The 20,673-nt window shown below is 38.5% G+C and overlaps 1 protein-coding gene across 1 annotated transcript in view; it reads left to right on the forward strand.

Moving 5' to 3' along the window:
• UBE2R2 (ubiquitin conjugating enzyme E2 R2) overlaps window positions 1-20,673 on the forward strand; it is a 123,545-nt gene that overhangs the window by 27,973 nt on the left and 74,899 nt on the right. The gene's annotated exons all lie outside the window — the stretch shown is intronic.

Consider the following 20,673-nt stretch of genomic DNA (forward strand, 5'->3'; position numbering starts at 1 on the left):
CACTAATTATTTTGATGACTTATATCACCATAGTTTAGTTTTGCCCATTTTTCAACCTCATATAAGTGGAATTGTTGCATTTTTTTCCTTCTCTTTGTTATACATTCTTACAGTTTTTATTGGTTACTCTAAAGCAGAGTTTCTCAACTTTAACACTATTGACTTTTGAGGCCAATAATTTGTTGTTGTTGGGTAGGGAGGGGGCTGTTGTGTGTTGTAGGATGTTTTAGCAGCATCCCTGGCTACTACCCACTAAGTACTTGTAGCAACTGTCTCTCCCTCTGTTGTGACAACCAATAAAGTCTCAGGTATTGTCAGATGTCCCCTGGGGCATAAAATTGCCTCTGGGTAAGAACCACTGCCTTCAGTCCCTCGGTATTTCAGTCTGCATTGTTTAATTTTTACACCCAACATGGGGCTCAAACTTACCACCTGGAGAGCAAGAGTCCAGCCAGGTGCCCCTCAATCTGCATTCTTAATTTATTACAGTTTAGTTTAAGTTAGTGCTTTTCAAAAAATGCAAGAACCATATAACAATTGAACTCCAGTCTTTCTGCCTTGCCCTTTGTGCTACTGATACTTTTTTTTTTAAGATTTTATTTATTTATTTGTGAGAGAGAGAGAGGGGGGGGGGGCAGAGACACAGGCAGAGGGAGAAGCGACTTCTAAGACAATGGTGTTGTTGTTTACATTTTTTTTTAAAAGACTTTATTTATTTATTCATGAGACAGAGAGAGGCAGAGACACAGGCTGAGGGAGAAGCAGGCTCCCTGCAGGGAGTCCTATGCGGAAATGGATCCCGGGACACTCTGGGATCACGCCCTGAGCTGAAGGCAGACGCTCAACTACTGAGCCACCCAGATGCCCTTGTTTTACATATTTAATCTTTGCATTGTAAAATAAGCAGAAAATCTCACCCACACACTTTTATTTTTTAAATATATGTATATATTTTAAAGATTTGTTTGAGAGAGCGTGTGTGCGTGTAAGCACGAGTGGGGGAGGGGCAAAGGGAGAGAGACTAGTAGACTCCCTGCCGAGCAGAGATCCCGATGCTGGGCTTAATCCCAGAACCCTGTGACCATGATATGAGCCAACGTCAGACACTTAACCGACTGAGCACTCAGGCACCCCCCCTTTTTTTTTATTTGATAAGGCAAATATCCATGAGACTACATCAAGGTCAAGAAATAGAACTTCTCAGCTATCCCAGAATCCCTGAGATGTCCCTTTTTGATTATAACCTCCTCCCTATCCCTTCCCAAATAACCATTCTGACTCTTACAGTAATCATTTCCTTATTCTTTATAGTTTTTATCACTAACTACATTTGTAGATAGTATAGTGTTACTCATTTTTTTTAAAAGATTTTATTTATTTATTCATGAGAATACACAGAGAGGAGAGAGGGAGAGGCAGAGACACAGGCAGAGGGAGAAGCAGGCTCCATGCAGGGAGCCCGACGAGGGACTGGATCCTGGGTCTCCAGGATCAGGCCCTGGATCAAAGGCGGCGCCAAACCACTGAGCCACCCGGGCTGCCCAGTGTTACTCATTTTAAAAAATTTGGTGTCTTTAAAGTTTCTTCCACTCTGCCCCTCTCTTTTCTTTACCATTTTTCTGTTGAAGAACCCTGGCCAAAGTTTGAATTTTACTCCTTGCGTGTAATGCAGTGTTACAATTGGGCATGTATCTTCATCCTCTGTATTTATTACAAATTGGTAGCTGGATTCAGAGCCTCTGTCAGACTGTGGTCATTTGTTTAGGCATTGCTATAGGCAGTGTTGTGTTCTTTCTTCAGGAGTTATACTGGTTTTCTCTCTTAATATGTTAGCAATTAGGCTTAATGACTAGATCTATAAAATTATTGGTGGTTGCAAAATAGTGACATAGTTTTTTTTTCATTTATTAATTGGAATACTTTTATTAAGAGATGTTTCTACTTGTCTGCTAGTTTTTCAGAGCTATAGTTCACATAGGAAAGGTAGGATACATACTCGATTCTTTGCCTTTATCACTTTCAAGATAGGAAATTAGTTCCCTATTATCCTCAAGAGAACTAGCTATTTTTAAAAAATCAATAGAAATTCTGAAATTTCAAACATCTGATGAGTTTAAATCAATGACAATTATTAATAATATTGCTGGTCAGATTGTTCTATCTTTAGCCAGGTGGAACCTCCCCACATTGGCTTTTGAATAACTTGATTCACTCCAGGTAGTCTTTATAGCAACCTTGCTGTTTGGTATGACCGAGTGTTCCAGGCTTATCTTTCACATTTCCTACTTCCGATTTGTAACCACCTTGTTTCTCCAAGAAACCCTGGTTTTAGTGGAAAATAATATCTGAGAATGTCATCTGGGCATTGGATATGCTCATTGATGTGAGTTATCATTTTGTCTAGGACAGAGTAACATGTACATCTGTGTATTTGCGTGCACACACTCGCACACATAGTTTTTAAACTTAATCTCTTCTGTATTACAGCTAGATTTCCCCTTTTTTCCATACCATAAATTCTAGTTTTCAAGGACACAGGAGATAATGGATTAAAATGTCCTCATTATTAATTACTCCTTTGTTTTATCTCACATTATACGGAAGTCTCAGAATAGCAATACTAATGTTATTGTCCCCAGTGATTATGGAACAGTTGCATAAATTATTTTGCATAGGCTATCTCCATTCCCTCCTTATATCTGTACTATCTATATCTTCAGATTATATTGCTATTACATACGATGGTCTATTTTAACCTCCATTTATTTTTAGTTCTACAAGGAATTATATAGTTCAGTGGAACTACATAGTTCAGAAGTTGATATACTTTTTCTGTGAAAAGCCAGATATTAGATATTTTAGGCTTTGCAGGTCAAAAGGAAGAAAATCAGGGTTATTACATAGTTACTTATATAATGAGAGAAAACAAATTTCCATATAAATCTTATTGACAAAACTCAAAGTGTGAGTATAATTTTTTATAACACAAGTCTAGTGAGAAGACTGGAATTAATTTGGGGTTAGATAATGCTTAATTGGGGTTTGATCTATTAAAATTGATTGCAGGTGTGTTCATCTGTTACTGTTGATCTCTAATGAGATTTTCTCTTTGAAATGTCTTCACATAGATTGGTACTGCCAAATACAAGCATCAGTCTGTGAACTTATGATTTTTTTCATGAGCATGTCATTTTAATTAAGATAGTTATCGTTTGGAAGGTATTTATAAAATTCTGTTAGATTCTCAATATTTGTCTTTCAGCATGTCATTATAGTGCAGATTAATCACTTCAAATTATAGGTTGGGTGGAAGCTCCTCAGTTGCCAGGTTAAATGGATTTTAAAATACATAATTTTCTATTTTACTTAGCTCTAGGTTCAAAAAACACTGCTGAAATTGTCCTTGAGCTCCGAAAATATACCTATTGCAAATTTGTGTGGGAATGGAGACCTTCTTGTTTTAACTTTTGACTGAAGAGGAATTATATAAAGCATTTTCCCATTACATATGATTCCAATAGCTTTAGCTGACATCAAAATATTTTAGGCTTTACCTGTAGTATGCTTCATATATAAGCAGTATTTTGCTCATTTTAAGTACACCAAGAAACATCAAGTTTTCAGTAAAAGCTAAATTTCCAAAGCCATTTGGTGTTCTATAATAATGAGTAAGGCTAAAAAAAAAAATGAGTAAGGCTGATTTTTTTTTTTCCTTTACAAAATATTTGAGCTTATTCCTGGGCTTAAAAAATTGTGATATAACATTATCAACTGCCAAGCCATCAAACTGCTTAGTGTAGTCAGGATATTTGGCTTCTATTTCTGAACCAGTGATGGTTAAATCCACAAAAGCAAATGAAATTTATCTTCTGGCACTACTGGTTGGTCTATCAGATATGATGGATTCAGATATTTTCTCCAGAGTAATAATAATACAGTAGATAACCATAGGCTTGAAATACCGTATACATTTTACATTTTCACAAGTTTTGTTAAGTTGTCCCACAAAGCCTTTTGCTGTACCACACATATTTTACCACCATCACTTTTAATGTTTTTAATTTAATTAAATTAATTAATTTATTTTTAAATATTTTATTTATTCATTAGAGAGACACACACACACACACACACAGAGGCAGAGACACAGGCAGAGGGAGAAGCAGGCTCCCTGCAGGGAGCCTGACATGGGACTCGATCCCGGGTCCCCAGGATCACACCCTGAGCTGAAGGCGGCGCTAAACTGCTCAGCCACCGAGGCTGCCCTTTTAATGTTTTTTAGATTACACTTTAGGTTATACTGAATTAATATTCTCTTAAGTTTGAAAATATTCTTTACTATAGTTATTTCACATACACATTCATAGAGGCTAATTCTTTAGTCACTCAAACTCTGTACTGACTGCTTAAATAAACAACTGATCAGTAATTGGCAGTATATGTTGATTCCTCTATGGTCAAGAAAACCCACTAGAAATCATTTGTCTTGTTTTTTATTTTTATTTTATTTTATTTTAAGATTTTATTTATTTATTCATGAGACAGACACAGACACAGACACAGAGAGAGACACAGGCTTTATGCAGGGAGCCTCATGTGGGACTCGATCCCCGGTCTCCAGGATCAGTCCCTGGGCTGAAGGTGGCGCTAAACCACTGAGCCACCCAGGCTGCCCCTTGTCTTGTTTTTTAATTGACTATTGCTGTTACTCCCAGTATCTTCAACTTAATTGCTTGAACAACTGTTCTCTCTGAAAGGCAAATAATCTTTTTTTTTTGAAAGGCCAATAATCTTATACATGCTTGTTTTCTCTGGATACATTTCTTGTTTTCTCTGGATACATACTAATTAACTCACCATCAGTTAGTGGGTTTCCTTACTAGACTGACAAATGGGCCTAGTTTGGTCACAGTTTCATTTTTTTAGTTTATGAAGATTTTTTTTTTTTAAGATTTTATTTATTCACGAAAGAGAGAGAGAAAAAGGCAGAGACCTAGGCAGAGGGAGAAGCAGGCTCCCTGCAGGAGCCCAATGTAGGACCCGATCCTGGATCCCGGGATTACACCCTGAGCCAAAGGCAAGACACTCAACCGCTGAGCCATGGAGGCGTCCCTTATGAAGAAATTATGATGAGAATTTAAAGTTTTCTAATAAATCTTCTTTCCTTCCTTCCATTTTATTTATTTATTCATGAGAGAGACAGAGGGAGAAGCAGGCTTCCTGCGTGGAGCCTGATGCAGGACTCAATCCCAGGACCCTGGGATCACGACCCGAGCCAAAGGCAGATGCTCAACTACTGAGCCACCTAGGCTCTTTTATATGTATATATATACATATATATGTATATATATATGTATATCTATATCTGTATGTATGTCTATATCTATATATATATTTTATTTGAGAGAGAACATGAGCAGGGAGGAGGAGCAGAGGGAGAGGGAGAAACAGACTCCCTGCTGAGCTGGGAAGCTTGACATGTGGCTCAATACCAGGATCCTGAGATCCTGAGTGGAAGGCAGAAGCTTAAGCCACCCAGGTGCCCCTAAAATTCTTAAAATTTTCTGACTAATGCTTTCTTGTGAGTTGGGAATACTGTGATGAGTACAGTCTTGTAATGTTACGTAGATTGTAATATTTTAGCATATTTATAATGTGATTACATAATAAAGACAGTGCCTTGCCATCTAATTTGATGACAAAACAGTCCACTATGCCTTGACGTGTGGCATTTCAAGTGCACTTTTCTTGTTTTGACAGGATGAGTTATGCACTCATAAATAAAATGTCAAGCAGTATGTATGACACTCAGTGCTGTTGGTTATAACTACATCACTAGTTTGTAGTGCACCATGATACAGCAGTATGAAGTGATGAGGGCCCCATATAATCTCTATTGCAACTACTCAGCTCTGCATTGCAGCATTAGAACAGCCAAGACTAATCATAAATGAGTGTGATGTTCCAATAAAACTTAATTTTATGGATATTGAAATTTGAAATTTTTTTATTTTTTGTTTTTAAAGATTTTATTCATTCATAAGAGACAGAGCAAGACAGAGACATAGACAGAGGGAGAAGCAGGCTCCCTGTGTGTGTGTTTTGGGGGGGGTGCCTGATGCGGGACTTGATCCTAAGACCCTGGGATCACCACCTGAGCCAAAGGCAGACACTCAACCACTGAGCCGCCCAGGCGTCTTGAAATTTGAATTTTATGTGTTTTTAGATATCACAAATTCTCCTTTGTATTTTCCTATCCAGTGTTTTTCATTCCTTCTTGTAGAAGTACTTTTATCTTAGATGTTTTCCTTCAGCCTAAAGAACTTCCTTTTAATAAATTTTGTAGTGAAAGTTTGCTGACAACAATTTCAACTTTTGTTTGCCTAAAAACGTCTTTAGTTTTCGGAGGTTTTTGTTTTGTTTTGTTTTGTTTTCTGGGTATAGAATTTTAGGTTGGCTTTTTTTTTGCTGGGGGCAGAGGCTTTCAGTATTCTAAAATCATTTCATTGTTTTCTGGCTTCCTTAATTTCTTATTTTTCCCTAGCTTTATTAAGATAAAATTGACATGGCACTTGAAGTTACATATAATTTTAAGGTGTAAGATACAGTAGTTTGATAGACATATATATTGCAAAATGATTACTACAGTAAGGTTAGTTAACACATCCTTCATCTCTCATTATTACCATCTTTATGTTATGGTGGTAAGAACATTTAAGATCTACTGTCTTAGCAACTCTCAAATATATGGTACATTGTTGTTAACTATAGTCACCATACTATACATTTAATCCCCAGAATTTATTCATCTTAGAACTAAAAGTTTGTATCCTTTGACCAACATCTCTACCCCTGCCTTTAGCCCCTAGGAACCACCAATCAATCTACTCTCTGTTTTTGTGACTTTGGCTTTTTTAGATTCTACAAGTAAGTGAGATAATACAGTGTTTGTATTTCTCTGTCTGATTTAATTTCACTTAGCATAATGCCTTCAGTGTTCATCCATGTTGTCTCAAATAGCAAGATTTTCTTTTATGGCTGAATAATATTCCATTGTATATGTATTGGCCTCCTTAATTCCTTTTGACAAGTCAACTATCAGTACTCTTTATTTATTTATTTAATTAAATTAATTAATTTATTTTTTCAACTATCAGTACTCTTATTCATACTTCAAGGTAATGTCTTTTTTTTTTTTCCTGGCTTCTTTTAAGATTTTCTCATTGTCTTTGTTTTCAACATTTTACAGTGTACCTAAATTTGGTTTTCTTTGCGTTTATCCTACTTTTGGTTCACTGAGGTTTGTTTTGTTTTTTAGATTTTATTTGAGAGAAAGAGAGCGAGTGTGTTTGGGGGAAAGAGGGGCAGAGGGAGAGGGAGAAGTAGGTTCCTGGAGGAAGCTGGATATGGGGCTCTATTCCAGGGCCCTGGGATCATGACCTGAGCCAAAGACAGATGCTTAACTGACTGAGCCACCCAGGTCTTCTTGGGACACTCTTAAATCTGTGTGTAGTTTATTAGTTTTGGAAAATTCTTAGCTATTATCTCCTTATATATTGCTTTTACCCTGTTTTTACTCATCCCCATTTATATGTTAGACCTTTTATAATTGTCCTACGTATCTTCTACAGTCTGTTGTAGCCTATCCTTTTTTTTTTTTTTTTAAGATTTTATTTATTTATTCATGAGAGACACACACACACAGAAATGCAGAGGGAGAAGCAGGCTCCATGGAGGGAGCTTGATGTGGGACTCGATCCCTCGTCTCCAGGCTTTGGGCTGAAGGCGGCGCTAAACCACTGAGCCACCTGGGCTGCATATTATTATTATTTTTTTTAAAGCAGTTTGAATGTTTTCTATTGACCTGAATTTGAGTTCGCTAATCCTGTTTGCTGCTGTTTCAGATCTGCTGTTAAATCTACCTAGTGAGTCCCCAGTTCTAGATACTGTGTTTTAGGCTTAGGCTTCTTATTTTTTAAATTTTTAAAAAGATATATTTATTCTTTTTTTTTAATGTTTTTTTAAAGACTTTATTTATTTATTAATAGAGACACACAGAGAGAGAGAGAGAGAGAGAGAGAGAGAGAGAGAGAAAGAGGCAGAGACACAGGCAGAGCGAGAAGCAGGCACCATGCAAAGAGCCTGACATGGGACTTGATCCCAGGTCTCCAGGATCACGCCCTGGGCTGCAGGCGGCGCTAAACCGCTGCGCCACCAGGGCTGCCCAGATTTATTTATTCTTGAGAGACACAGAGAGAGGTAGAGACATAGGCAGAGGAGAAGCAGGCTCCCTACACGGGAGCCTGACATGGAACGGAATCCTAAGACCCTTGGATTATAACCTGGGCCAAAGGCAGATACTCAACCACTGAGCCATGCAGTGGTTTAGATTTTTATAAATAGATTCAAATTGTTAAAATTTATTTTAAAAAGTTCATTCTGCCCATCTTTTCCTCTGCTTTCTTTTAACATACTAATCACTGTCATTTTTTAAAGATTTTATTTTTTTTAAGATTTTTTATTTTATTATTTTTTTTAAGATTTTATTTTTTATTCATGACAAAGAGAGAGAGAGAGAGAGAGAGAGAGAGGCAGAGACACAGGCAGAGGGAGAAGCAGGTTCCATGCAGGAAGCCTGACGTGGGACTCAATTCCTGGTCTCCAGGATCACACCCTGGGCTGAAGGCGGCGCCAAACCGCTGGGCCACCAGGGCTGCCCAGATCACTGTCATTTTAAAGTCCCTGTCTACTAACTTGAATATCTGGTCATCTGTGAATTTGTTTTTGTTTTTATTTGATCTTATTTTTTAAAGTTTTTTTTGTTTTGTTTTGTTTTTGAGAGAGAGTACACAAAAGAGAAGGAGGTAGGGGCAGAGGGAGAGGGAGAAACAGACTCCCTACTGAATGCAGAGCCTGCCTTGAGGCTAGCTAGATCTCAGGAGTCTTAGATCTTGACTTGAGCTAAAGTCAGATGCTTAACCCACTGAGCCACCCAGGTCCCCATGTGGATTTGTTTGTTTGTTTTTAAGATTTTATTTATTTATTCATGAGAGACACAGATAGAGAGGCAGAGATACAGGCAGAGGGAGAAGCAGGCTCCATGCAGAGAGCCTGACATGGGACTCCATCCCAGGTCTCCAGGATCATGCCCTAGGCTGAAGGCGGCGCTAAACCGCTGAGCCACTGGGGAGCCATTGGGGCTGTGTGGATTTGTTTCTATACTTTTTTTTCTCTCTTGATTATCAGTCATTAGTCTGCCTCACTATCTATCCATTTTTTTTTATTATGTCAGAAAATGCATGTAAAAGTACCATAGAGATCATGTTTTCATCTAAAGGTGCTTCTGGGGTGGGTACCTAGGTGGCTCAGTTGGTTAAGTGTCTGCCTTTGGCTCAAGTTGTGATCTCAAGGTCCTGGGATTGAAGCTCACAGCAGGGAGCCTGCTTCTCCTTCTTCCTCTGTCTGCCACTCCCCCTGCTTGTGCTCTCTATGTCAAATAAATAAAATCTTTAAGGAAATAAAAGATGCTTATCCCTTTCTGTTAGCAAGATAGGTTGTGAGGCTGTTCCTTTTAAATGAGCCAAGGATTAATTTATTAGGCTGGGGCTTGGGTTGTCGTAAGACTCAGACCATCTCTGGTTGCCCTTGTATTTCTGGTGTGCCCCTCTGGACTTTTCTTTGAGAGAGGTGAATATTTGTCTCCTCAGCTTTGCATGACTACAGGAGATTGAATTCTGCCTTTCAGAAGTTCTAAGTTAGCTTTTTACCCTCTAATACTGTGCAGCTATAAAATCTGAAGGAAGATTGTGTTTTTATGTCCATGCCCAATTTCCTTGGGGAAAATTGGCCATGTGTTTTAATCAGTTCTTGTCCTTCGTTCTAGCCCTGTGTGACCACCAAAATTAATTTCTCTTTCTCTTAGAATCCCTCTGTCTATACTCTCATTTTTGTCTTTCCCTCATCCTAATTGGCAAAATACTTCCAAAAAAGAAAAATTAATAAAATGGCCATCAATTTCTGCCTCATAAAAGAACTTTTTTCTGAAGTTTTAGTTCAAATAGTTCTTGTTACTTTTGTTAGTTTCCATAAGTACGATTTTTGCAAACTTCCCTCGTCTCCCTGCCACCTTGCATTATTACAGAGAGAGCATTGGTCTCCTGTGACCGAGTGCATCCTACTTGGAAGCAGAATTGTCTTCTAATTAATATCTGAGTGACCAAAAAGCTGATGACATTCTGAATGCATAGATAGATGGCAGGCCACTTTAACATCTTTATATGCTGGCCTTTTCCTAATGGAACCTTTTAATGTCACTATCTTTAAGCTTTTCTTTTGAGTTTCCCCAGTGGAGGCTCTTACAGTTTTCTACCTAGAGAGTAAGGGACTAACTGCCAGCATTCTGTGAGCCACCTGAAAAATAGGACTAAGGTTATCAACTTTTAGCATACTATCTTATCCTCAATCCGTTTGCCTGTTTGCAGCATCGATGTTGCCCAACTCAAAGACTGTTACTTTCTCCAGAGACTACAGTGTCCGTCTTCTGGCATGAGCACTTAGCTGCATAAGTCAAGTAGGAAATCTGAGAAACTGCTTTGTAAAGAAGCCTTCGGGCAATCTTCTTATTAGCTCTGTTCTACTCCCACTTTTAGAGCTACTTGATGCTTCCAATTCTCAAAATTTGAGGGGAATTATATGTGTAATGTTGGTTCTCTGTTTTTCACTACCAGTCTAAAACTGCTGGTCATTTGGAATAATTTGTTTCTTTTCCATCTGATTTCTTCTGTGTAAAATTGAATTGCTTTGTCTCTTTGCCCATTGTATTTGTCCTTGTGAGTGTATGCTTTAAACAGAAATTCCTGTATTTTAACTTATAGTGGGCTTGAGGGCGAGCAAAAATAGATGTCACTGTTGAATCTGTAACACAAAAAAGATAACATGGTACAAAACTCATAAGATATTAAAGGGTATTTATAGCAAAAAATTAGTCTTAATAATCTTTTTCTACTGGTTTGAAATTCTGCCTTTATCATAATCCAGATTTCCTTGTTTACTTGGGTCTATTTCTGTTTGTTCCATTGATCTCTACCTAGTTTTACTTATTTTGGCTTAGAATATATATTTAATGTCTATTAGGGTTATTTTTTTTTGTACCTTTCAATCAAATTGACTGGGTTCCCCCCCAAATCCTTTTAGTTTTTTTGAGGGGAGGGTCATTGCATTACATTTATAAGTTAATTTGGAGAGAGTTGACATCTTGACAATAATAAAATTTTTCTGTGACCTTTCATTTATTCAGAACTTTTGTGTCTCTTTCAGACCTCTTATTCATTTAGAGTATCAAGTTGTTTTTTTTAAAGACTGTTTACTAAAAAATAATAATAATAAAGACTGTTTACTTAGAGCAATTTAAGGTTCGTATCAAAATTGAGAGGAAAGTACAATATTTCCCATATACTACTGACCCCACACATTACATAGCCTTTCCCGTTGTCATCTCCCACAAGAATGGTCTGTGTGTTACAGTTGATGAACCTACATCGACACATCAGGATCACCCACAGTCCCATAGTTCACATTCATATTCACTCTTGGCATTGCACATTTACAAATGTGTAATGACATGTATCCATCCTTCTGGTACCATGTAGAATATTTTCACTGCCATGAAAATCCTCTGTGCTCTTTTGTTCATCTTTACCACTTCCCAACCACTAGCAACCACTGATCTTTTTTTCTGTCTTTATAGTTTTGTCTTCTTCAGAATGCCTTATAGTTGGAATAGTTTAGTATATAGCCTTTTCAGTTTGGCTTCAACTTATGCATTTAGGAGCCTCCATGTCTTTTAGTGGCTTGATAGCTCATTCCTTTTTAGCATTCAATATTACATTGTCTGGATGTACCATAATTTGCTTCCATTTACCCATTGAAGGGCATTTTGATTGTTTCCAAGTTTTTTTTTTTTTTTTAATTTTTTATTGGTGTTCAATTTACTAACATACAGAATAACACCCAGTGCCCGTCACCCATTCACTCCCACCCCCCGCCCTCCTCCCCTTCCACCACCCCTAGTTCGTTTCCCAGAGTTAGCAGTCTTTACGTTCTGTCTCCCTTTCTGATATTCCCCACACATTTCTTCTCCCTTCCCTTATATTCCCTTTCACTATTATTTATATTCCCCAAATGAATGAGAACATATAATGTTTGTCCTTCTCCGACTGACTTACTTCACTCAGCGATTGTTTCCAAGTTTTGACAGTTACTAATAAGGCTGCTATAAACATTCATGTAAAATGAATTCTTCATTCATTTTGTGTGGACATAAGTTTTCACCTAATTTGGGTTTTAAATACCAAGGAGCATGATTGCTGGATTGTATAAGAGTTTATTTTTTTTATTTTTTTATTTTTTTAAAAGATTTTATTTATTTATTCATGATAGACATAGAGAGGCAGAGACACAGGCAGAGAGAGAAGCAGGCTCCATGCACCGGGAGCCCGACGTGGGACTCGATCCCGGGTCTCCAGGATCGCGCCCTGGGCCAAAGGCAGGCGCCAAACCGCTGCGCCACCCAGGGATCCCTGTATAAGAGTTTATTTAATTCTTTAAAAAAATTTTTTTTTAATTTTTATTTATTTATGATAGTCACAGAGAGAGAGAGAGGCAGAGACACAGGCAGAGGGAGAAGCAGGCTCCATGCACCGGGAGCCCGATGTGGGATTCGATCCCGGGTCTCCAGGATCGCGCCCTGGGCCAAAGGCAGGTGCCAAACTGCTGCGTCACCCAGGGATCCCGAGTTTATTTAATTCTAAGAGACTGCCAACTGTCTTTCACAGTGGCTATACAATTTTGCATTCCCATCAGCAATGAATAAGAGTTCTAGTTGTTTTGTATATCCTTGTCAGCATTTGGTTTTGTCACTGTTTTGGATCTTAACCATTGTAATAGTTGTGTAATGAAATCTCGATTGATTGATTGATTAAAAAGATTTTATTTACTTATTCATGAGAGACACACAGAGAGAGGCAGAAACATAGGCAGAGAGAGAAGCAGACTGCTTTCAGGGATCCTGATGTGGGACTCAATCCCAGGATTTAAGGATCACGCCCTGGGCAGTAGGCCGGCACTTAACCTCTGAGCTACCCAGGCGACTCAAATCTCATTGTTTTAATTTGCAATTCTAATGTTGTGTAATGTTGAGAAATCTTTTCTTTTTTCTTTTTTTTTTAAATTTTTATTTATTTATGATAGTCACACAGAGAGAGAGAGAAGCAGAGACATAGGCAGAGGGAGAAGCAGGCTCCATGCACCGGGAGCCCGACGTGGGATTCGATCTCGGGTCTCCAGGATCACGCCCCGGGCCAAAGGCAGGCGCTAAACCGCTGCGCCACCCAGGGATCCCGAGAAATCTTTTCATATGTGTATTATCTATATATCTTCCTTAGAGATCTGTTCAGATCTCTTGCCTGTTTTTAATTCATGTTGTCTATTTTCTTATTGTTGAAATTTAAGAGTTCTTTATATATTTTGGATAAGTCTTTTATCGCATGTGTCTTTTGCCAACATTTTCTCCTAGTATGTGGCCTGTCTTCTCATTCTTTTGTGAGTGTCGTCCACAGAGCTCTTTTTAATTTTAATGAAGTCCAACTTAATGTCTCATTCAATGCCTTTGGCATTGTTTAAAGGATTATCACTAAATCAAAGGGCATCCAAATTTTTTCCAGTGTTATGTTCGAGGAATTTCATGGTTATGTTTTACGTTAGGTCTTATGGTCCTTTTTTCAGTTATTTTTTTTGTAAAGACTGTGATGTCTTTGCATAGTTTTTTCCCCACACAAATGGTATCATACTTAACTTGCAGCATCCCTTTTTTCACTTAATATGTACTTGTCATTAAAGAGTATCCTTATCTTTTTTCTTGAGTTATTAATCTTGCATATTCAATTCTATTGCTAAGTAATTGACCTTTATTGTTGCTTTTTTTTTTAAGATTTTATTTATTTATTCATGAGAGACACACAGAGAGAAGCAAAGACAGAGGCAGAGGGAGAAGCAGGCTCCCTGTGAGGAGCCTGATGTGAGACTCGATTCCAGGACCCCAGGATTATGTCCTGAGCCAAAGACAGACGCTCAACTACTGAGCCACCCGGGTGCCCCATTGTTGCTATTTCAAATAGGATATTTTCTAAGTAGTTCTCCGTGGGAGTACTTTTGAATTTATCATGTTAATTTACACCAGCACCCAACTGAATTGTTACCGTTTTGTAATCGTTTTCTAGTAGATTCTTTTTAGATTTCCATGTAAAGCAGAATTTGAAAATCATGATAATTTTAGTTCTTGTAATTTTTATACCTTTCTTTTATTTATGCTTATTTTTCTTATCCTTTTCCTTTTATTTCTCTTATATTGGCTACTATATGCAGAATAATGTTAAATAACCATAATGATGAAGAATATCCCATCTTTTTCCTGGCCTTACTGAGGTGGCTTGTGGCACTTATTAAATCATGTTGGGTTTTGGGCTAGATATAATATGCTTTATCATGTTATAGAAATATCTGCCCCCCCTTTTTTATAATCAAGAATGAATATTGAATTCTGTTGCATGTCTTTTCAGTATCTTGAGGAGATGATCATATGATTTTTTACTGTTTATCATTAAGCCATTTGCTAAATATTGTGATGTGGGAGTGTATGTTTCTTATTTAAAGCCAGTTAAGGAAGGTGGAGAAGGGTCTAGATTGGCCCACTGGTTGAAGTATGACTGCATGGTACTGAGCCAGCCTTACACGTGTTAGAAGGACAGTCCAGTCTAATGGGTCAGGAGTATTAATCTAAGATGAAAAAAATTGTCTAACTCAAGAGAGAATTAGCAAGGATAATAATAGCTACTCTTTATTATATTAAGTGGTTACCATGTACCCTGCACTGTGCTAAGGGGAATATATTATATGTAATATGTAGACTCCATTAATTACTAGCTGTGTGACCTTGTGCAAGTTTCTAAAACTCTTTGTATTCATTTTTCCTCTATAATAGGAGTTTGATGATAATACCTACCTTACAGGGTTATTTTAAGAACTAAATGAATTGGGGTGCCCAGGTGGCTCAGTTGGTTGAGCCATCCGCTCTGGATTTCAAGCTCAGGTCATGATCTAGGGGTCCTGGAATCCAGCCTGCTGTGTGGCTACATGTTCATTGGGGAGTTTGCTTGAGGATTCTCTTTCCCTCTCCTTCTGTCCTTCCCCGTGCTCATGTGTGTGCATGCTCTCTCTCTTAAATAAAGTTTTTTTTTTTTTTTAAAGAATCAAATGACTTAACATATGTAAATAATTTAGAACAGTGGCTGGCACGGAGTAAACAGTCAATAAGTGAGAGCTATCACTACTGTACTTCTTCTAGCAACCCCATGAGGTGAGTTATTGGACCAGTTCTTTTTTTTTTTTTTTTTTTTTTTTAAGATCTTATTTATTTATTCATGAGAGAGACAGAGAGAGATAGGGAGAGAGGAAGCCCGATATGAGACTGGATCCCTGGACCCAGGATCATGCCCTGAGCCAAAGGCAGAGGCTTAACCACTGAGTCACCCAGGCATCCTCTGATTTTGCTTATTAAGTCTGTCTGCCTTAATTGTATTTTGCCCTGGCTCTCAAAGCAGAATAGTTGGATGTTCAGACAAGATGGCTTGTCAGGAAGTTGTCTGGTGAGAGGACCAGGTCACCCCTGCTTCTGGAGTTTGGAACAGAGTACAGCCTTTGGGCAGGACATTGGGCACGACAAGCAGAAATGGAATATACTTGTAGAACAAGTACTTCAGGGGGCACGTGAGTGGCTCAGTGGTTGAGCCTTTGCCTTTGACTCAAGTTGTGATCCCAGGGTTCTGGGATTGAGTCCTGCATTGGGCTTCCCACAGGGAGCCTCCTTCTTCCTCTGCCTATGTCTCTGCTTCTCTCTGTGTCACTCATGAATAAATAAATACAATCTTTAAAAAAAATAAAATAAAAACAAGAACTTCAGAATTAGAGTTGGGGCACATGTTGGCATATGGGCTGGAGGAAAGAGTTTGGAGTCCAGTAATTAGACCATTCACAATTCAACTGAGTCTGTGGATGGAGGACATCTACTTAATAAGTTAGAATTGTTCCTGAGAGTTAGGGATGTATTGTGGGTGTTGAAAGTGGCAATAGCTACAAGGACAGTTATATCAGAAACTGGTAACGAGGGCTGGCAGTAGTTACTTGATTTCTCAGTCACTTATATTTACTCTTCATGATACTAGACCAGCTGTGCTCTGATATCAGCTGGCGTCATGAGCTACTGAACTCATGGTTTAGATGCCCTTTGCAATAACCAGTTTCTTCTGTGTCCTGATGGCTGATGATGTAACTAACCTGCCTATCGGGATTCCTGACTTCTGGCTTACTCTTAATCTTTTAAAATTTGCCTGCCCTTCCAAATCCTGCTAATCCAGATTCTTTACTGACTTCATGTTACTGATTTGATACTTGCTTCTTTCCTTTTAATTAAATTTTCATTCATAAAAATAATTTATATATATATATCCCTGCTCCCAGAAGCAACATCTTTCAGTTGATTAAGACATGGAGAGTGAGCGAGTCTTCAGTTACCTCTAGCATAAAACCACACCTGAAGTAAGTCCTACCTCTAGACTCAATCACATATTGCCAGTATTTATTTAAACCAGTTTTTGTTGTTGTTGTTATGGTTCCTAGTGTTAACAATCCTACTTCTCAGTTCATGGCTGTGTATCAGTATCTTGCCCAAACCAGACCTTTTCTTATTTTTTTGGTGGTAGTTGGTAGGTAGGCATGCATGTATCCGTTTCTTTTTATTTACATTCCCATGCCCTTCTCTTTCCCTCCTTTTCCATAGGCAACCATTCTACAGTGTTTATGAGTATTCTTTGATAGGCCCTCTTTTTTAAAGTAGGCCCCACGCCCAGCATGGAACCCAGTGTGGGGCTTAATCTCACTATTCTGAGATCATGACCTGAGCTGAGATCAAGAGTCAGATGCTTAACCAGCTGAGCCATACAGGTACCCTGTTAAAATAAAAAAAAAAAAAAAAAAAGATTCTTTAAAGAGTGCCTATCAGGGGTGCCTGGGTAGCTCAATCGGTTAAGCATCCAACTCTTGATCTCAGCTCGGGTCTTAATCTCAAAGCTGTGAGTTCAAGCCCTATGTTGGGAGCCTACAATCACAGACTTAGAGAAAAGTTCCCAAAACTTCCTTCCTGAACTTTTTTTTTTTTTTAAGATTTTATTTATCTATTCTTGAGAGAGAGAGAGAGAGAGAGAGGCAGGCAGAGGGAGGAACAGGCTTTATGCAGGGAGCCCAACACGGGACTCCAGGATCCCCCCGTGGGCGGAAGGCAGGTGCTCAACTGCTGAGCCACCTGGGCGGAAGGCAGGTGCTCAACTGCTGAGCCACCAGGGCTGCCCCCAGAACTATTTGATAGTAAGTTGCCAATCTCTGATTTACCACCATTTCTCTAAATACTTTAGAGTTTATTTCCTATAAACAAGATGATTCTATGTAGCGATGTCTGCCTTCGGCCTAGGGTTGATCTTGGAGTCCTGGGATGGAGTCTCACATCGGGCTCCCTGTATGGAGCCTGCTTCTCCCTCTGTATAGGTCTCTGCTTCTCTGTTTCTCTGTGTTTCTCATGAATAAATAAATCTTTAAAAAAAAGATTATTCTATGTAATCACAATGTATGATTATATATTGTTCCTGTGAACAGTTAGGAAATTAACATTGAGTTATTAATACCATCTAAGCCAAATTTAAAAAAAAATACCATCTAAGCCTTAAGGCTCCTTCTATTTTGCCAATTTTCTTTACTGTTCTTTGCAGTAAAAGAACCCAGTTCAGAATCATGTGTTGCTTTTGCTTTTAGTTATCCTCGGTGTCTGTAATCTCTTTCAGACTCTAATCACGCCTTGTTTTTTTCTAGGCTTTAATGCCCTTAATGGGTTTGATGGTTTTGGGGCACTTACTTTGTAGAATATCCCTCAGTTTGAGTTAGTAATGTTTCCTCATGTTTATTTCAGGTGGCACATGATTTTGATTTGTCTCATTACTGATAATGTCCACTTTGGTTATTTAGAAGATATTTGTCCGGTTTCTATAAAGTTACTGTTCTCCTTTATAATCAGTATTTTGTGGGAAACTGTTCTGAAACTGTTTTTGAAATTGTAAACGTTCCATTTCTAGTCAACTTTCAATTTATGTTTATGGATTCATAATTTATTCAGTGGGTGATGATGGTATGCATTCAGATATAAAGCTATATGCATGTATACTATATTGGCATATTTGATACAGTTTAATATATAATAGTACATTAAAATATTAAAATGTGCTCTAAATCTAAGTGGAAGGTCATATTTCAGAATGTTCAGTATGATTATCTAGTTGGTGGTAAGTAAAATCCACCATAATGAGATAGGTGAAGTTCAGAAAATTTAATCAAACAAAATAACAAGCTGAGTGTTATTTCTAGCTGGCCTGAAGTTATAAGGATCCAGCTGCTTGATCCAAATCTGACCTGGTCCTGGCTGCAGTTTGGTGCCACCTGGTGGCATTTGTTCACTTCATTATAATATAAATGGGGACAAATCTGGCTGGTTAAGACTTCTATGCATTGTTGGCAATTTTAGGCATGATTAGTTGATGGCACGTTCTTTGACACAGTCCTGGGAATTTTGGCCAGGTGAGTACTGAGAGTGAGAAGACCAGCTCTCTCACCCTTGCTTTTTTTTTTTTTTTTTAAAGATTATTTATTCATGAGAGACAGAGAGAGAGAGAGAGAGAGAGAAAGACAGGCAGAGACACAGGCAGAGGGAGAAGCAGGCTCCATGCAGGAAGCCCAACGTGGGACTCTATCCCGGGTCTCCAGGATCAGGCCCTAGGCTGAAGGAGGCGCTAAACTGCAGAGCCCCCCGGGCTGCCCTCCCCTTTGCTTTCTAAGACAGGTGGCTTACTTTCCTTGGCCTGCCTCTGTCAGAATAGGAGTGAATGGTAGGTGGATATGTTTATTGTACTATTGGTGATTTTTATTTTCTGTCTTTAAAATCTGTACTTTTTCTCCAAATTAACATGCATGAAGTATTAGTAAAGTCTTTATGAAAACTAAAATTGGGGATGCCTGGGTGGCTCAGCAATTGGGTGCTTGCCTTCGGCTCAGGTGGGAGGCTCAACTTTCTCAAGAATAAGGGAAACCGTATTAAGTAGGTGATATAGGGATACCTGGGTGGCTCAGCAGTTGAGCTTCTGCATTTGGCTCAGGGTTTGATCCTGGGGTCCCGGGATCAAGTCTGACATCAGGCTCCCTGCATGGAGCTGGCTTCTCCCTCTGCCCGCATCTCTGCCCCCCCCACCCCGTGTCCTCATGAATAAATAAAATCTTTAAAAAAAAAAAAGTAGATGATTTATATAAGAACCGTTTTCCAGCACTTCAAATAAATTTTCAGGCAGTATTTATTTAAGGCCTGCTCTCAGGACTTATTCTGGGTCTATAAAATGATACTTTCTTCCAAAGCAAGTCTTGTCTTTAATTTTTCTGTTTTAATTCTATTATATATTATCACCATTTCTGGATTATTTTCAGATTCTTCTGATTTCCTTTATCCATCCACTAACATTTTCTTCTTGGATCTTAGGTGCATGGGGTTAGTCATAATCCTCAGTTTATAGCCCATTGTTGTCATTGGTTTGTACAAACTACTACTGTTACTTTTTTCTTTATTTAAATTTTTGTTTTAGATTTATTTATTCATGAGACGCACACAGAGAGAAGCAGAAACATAGGCAGAGGGAGAAGCAGGATCCCTGTGGGGAGCCTGATGTGGGACTCCATCCCAGGATCCTGGGATCATGACCTGAACCAAAGGCAGATGGTTACCCACTGAGCCACCCAGGTGCCCCGTGCTTGTGTTACTTCTTTTTATCCTCATACCCTACTTTCATTTCTCTCCTCTGGTCATAGACAACCATTCTATTGTGTACTTTTTAATTTGTATTTGTTCTTACAAAATCTGTATTATTCTGTGTGCATGTATTTTACTTATGTAATTTAAGCATTATTATTATATTTTCTCCTAAGCAGTATATTTTATTTAAAAAAATTTTTTTTAATTTTTTAAAATTTTATTTATTTATGATAGTCACAGAGAGAGAAAGAGAGAGAGGCAGAGACATAGGCAGAGGGAGGAGCAGGCTCCATGCACCGGGAGCCCGACGTGGGATTTGATCCCGGGTCTCCAGGATCGCGCCCTGGGCTAAACTGCTGCACCACCCAGGGATCCCCTAAGCAGTATATTTTAAAAGTCCATCCATATTGCTGTGTGTATCCCTAATTGCTGTGACTGTTATACAGTATTATGCAGTATGCTTCCATCACAGTTTAGCTCTACTCTCAGTGCCAACCACCTACCTATGTTGTCTCCGTCTTCACTTAGTGACGGTTGGTACTATGGTGAACATCCAGGTATGGATCCCATTATGTACTCCTAATGAGAATTTCTTTGGAATATAGACCCAGGTGCAGAACTGTTGGATTATGGGGGATGTATATTTAATTTGACTAAATATTGTTCTGTAGAATAGTATAGGGAATATAATAAGGAGGAAATTAATCTGTACTCTTAACTAG

The sequence above is a fragment of the Canis lupus genome, chromosome 11 (genome assembly GCF_011100685.1).
Source record: "Canis lupus familiaris isolate Mischka breed German Shepherd chromosome 11, alternate assembly UU_Cfam_GSD_1.0, whole genome shotgun sequence".
In the NCBI taxonomy this organism is placed as follows: domain Eukaryota; kingdom Metazoa; phylum Chordata; class Mammalia; order Carnivora; family Canidae; genus Canis; species Canis lupus.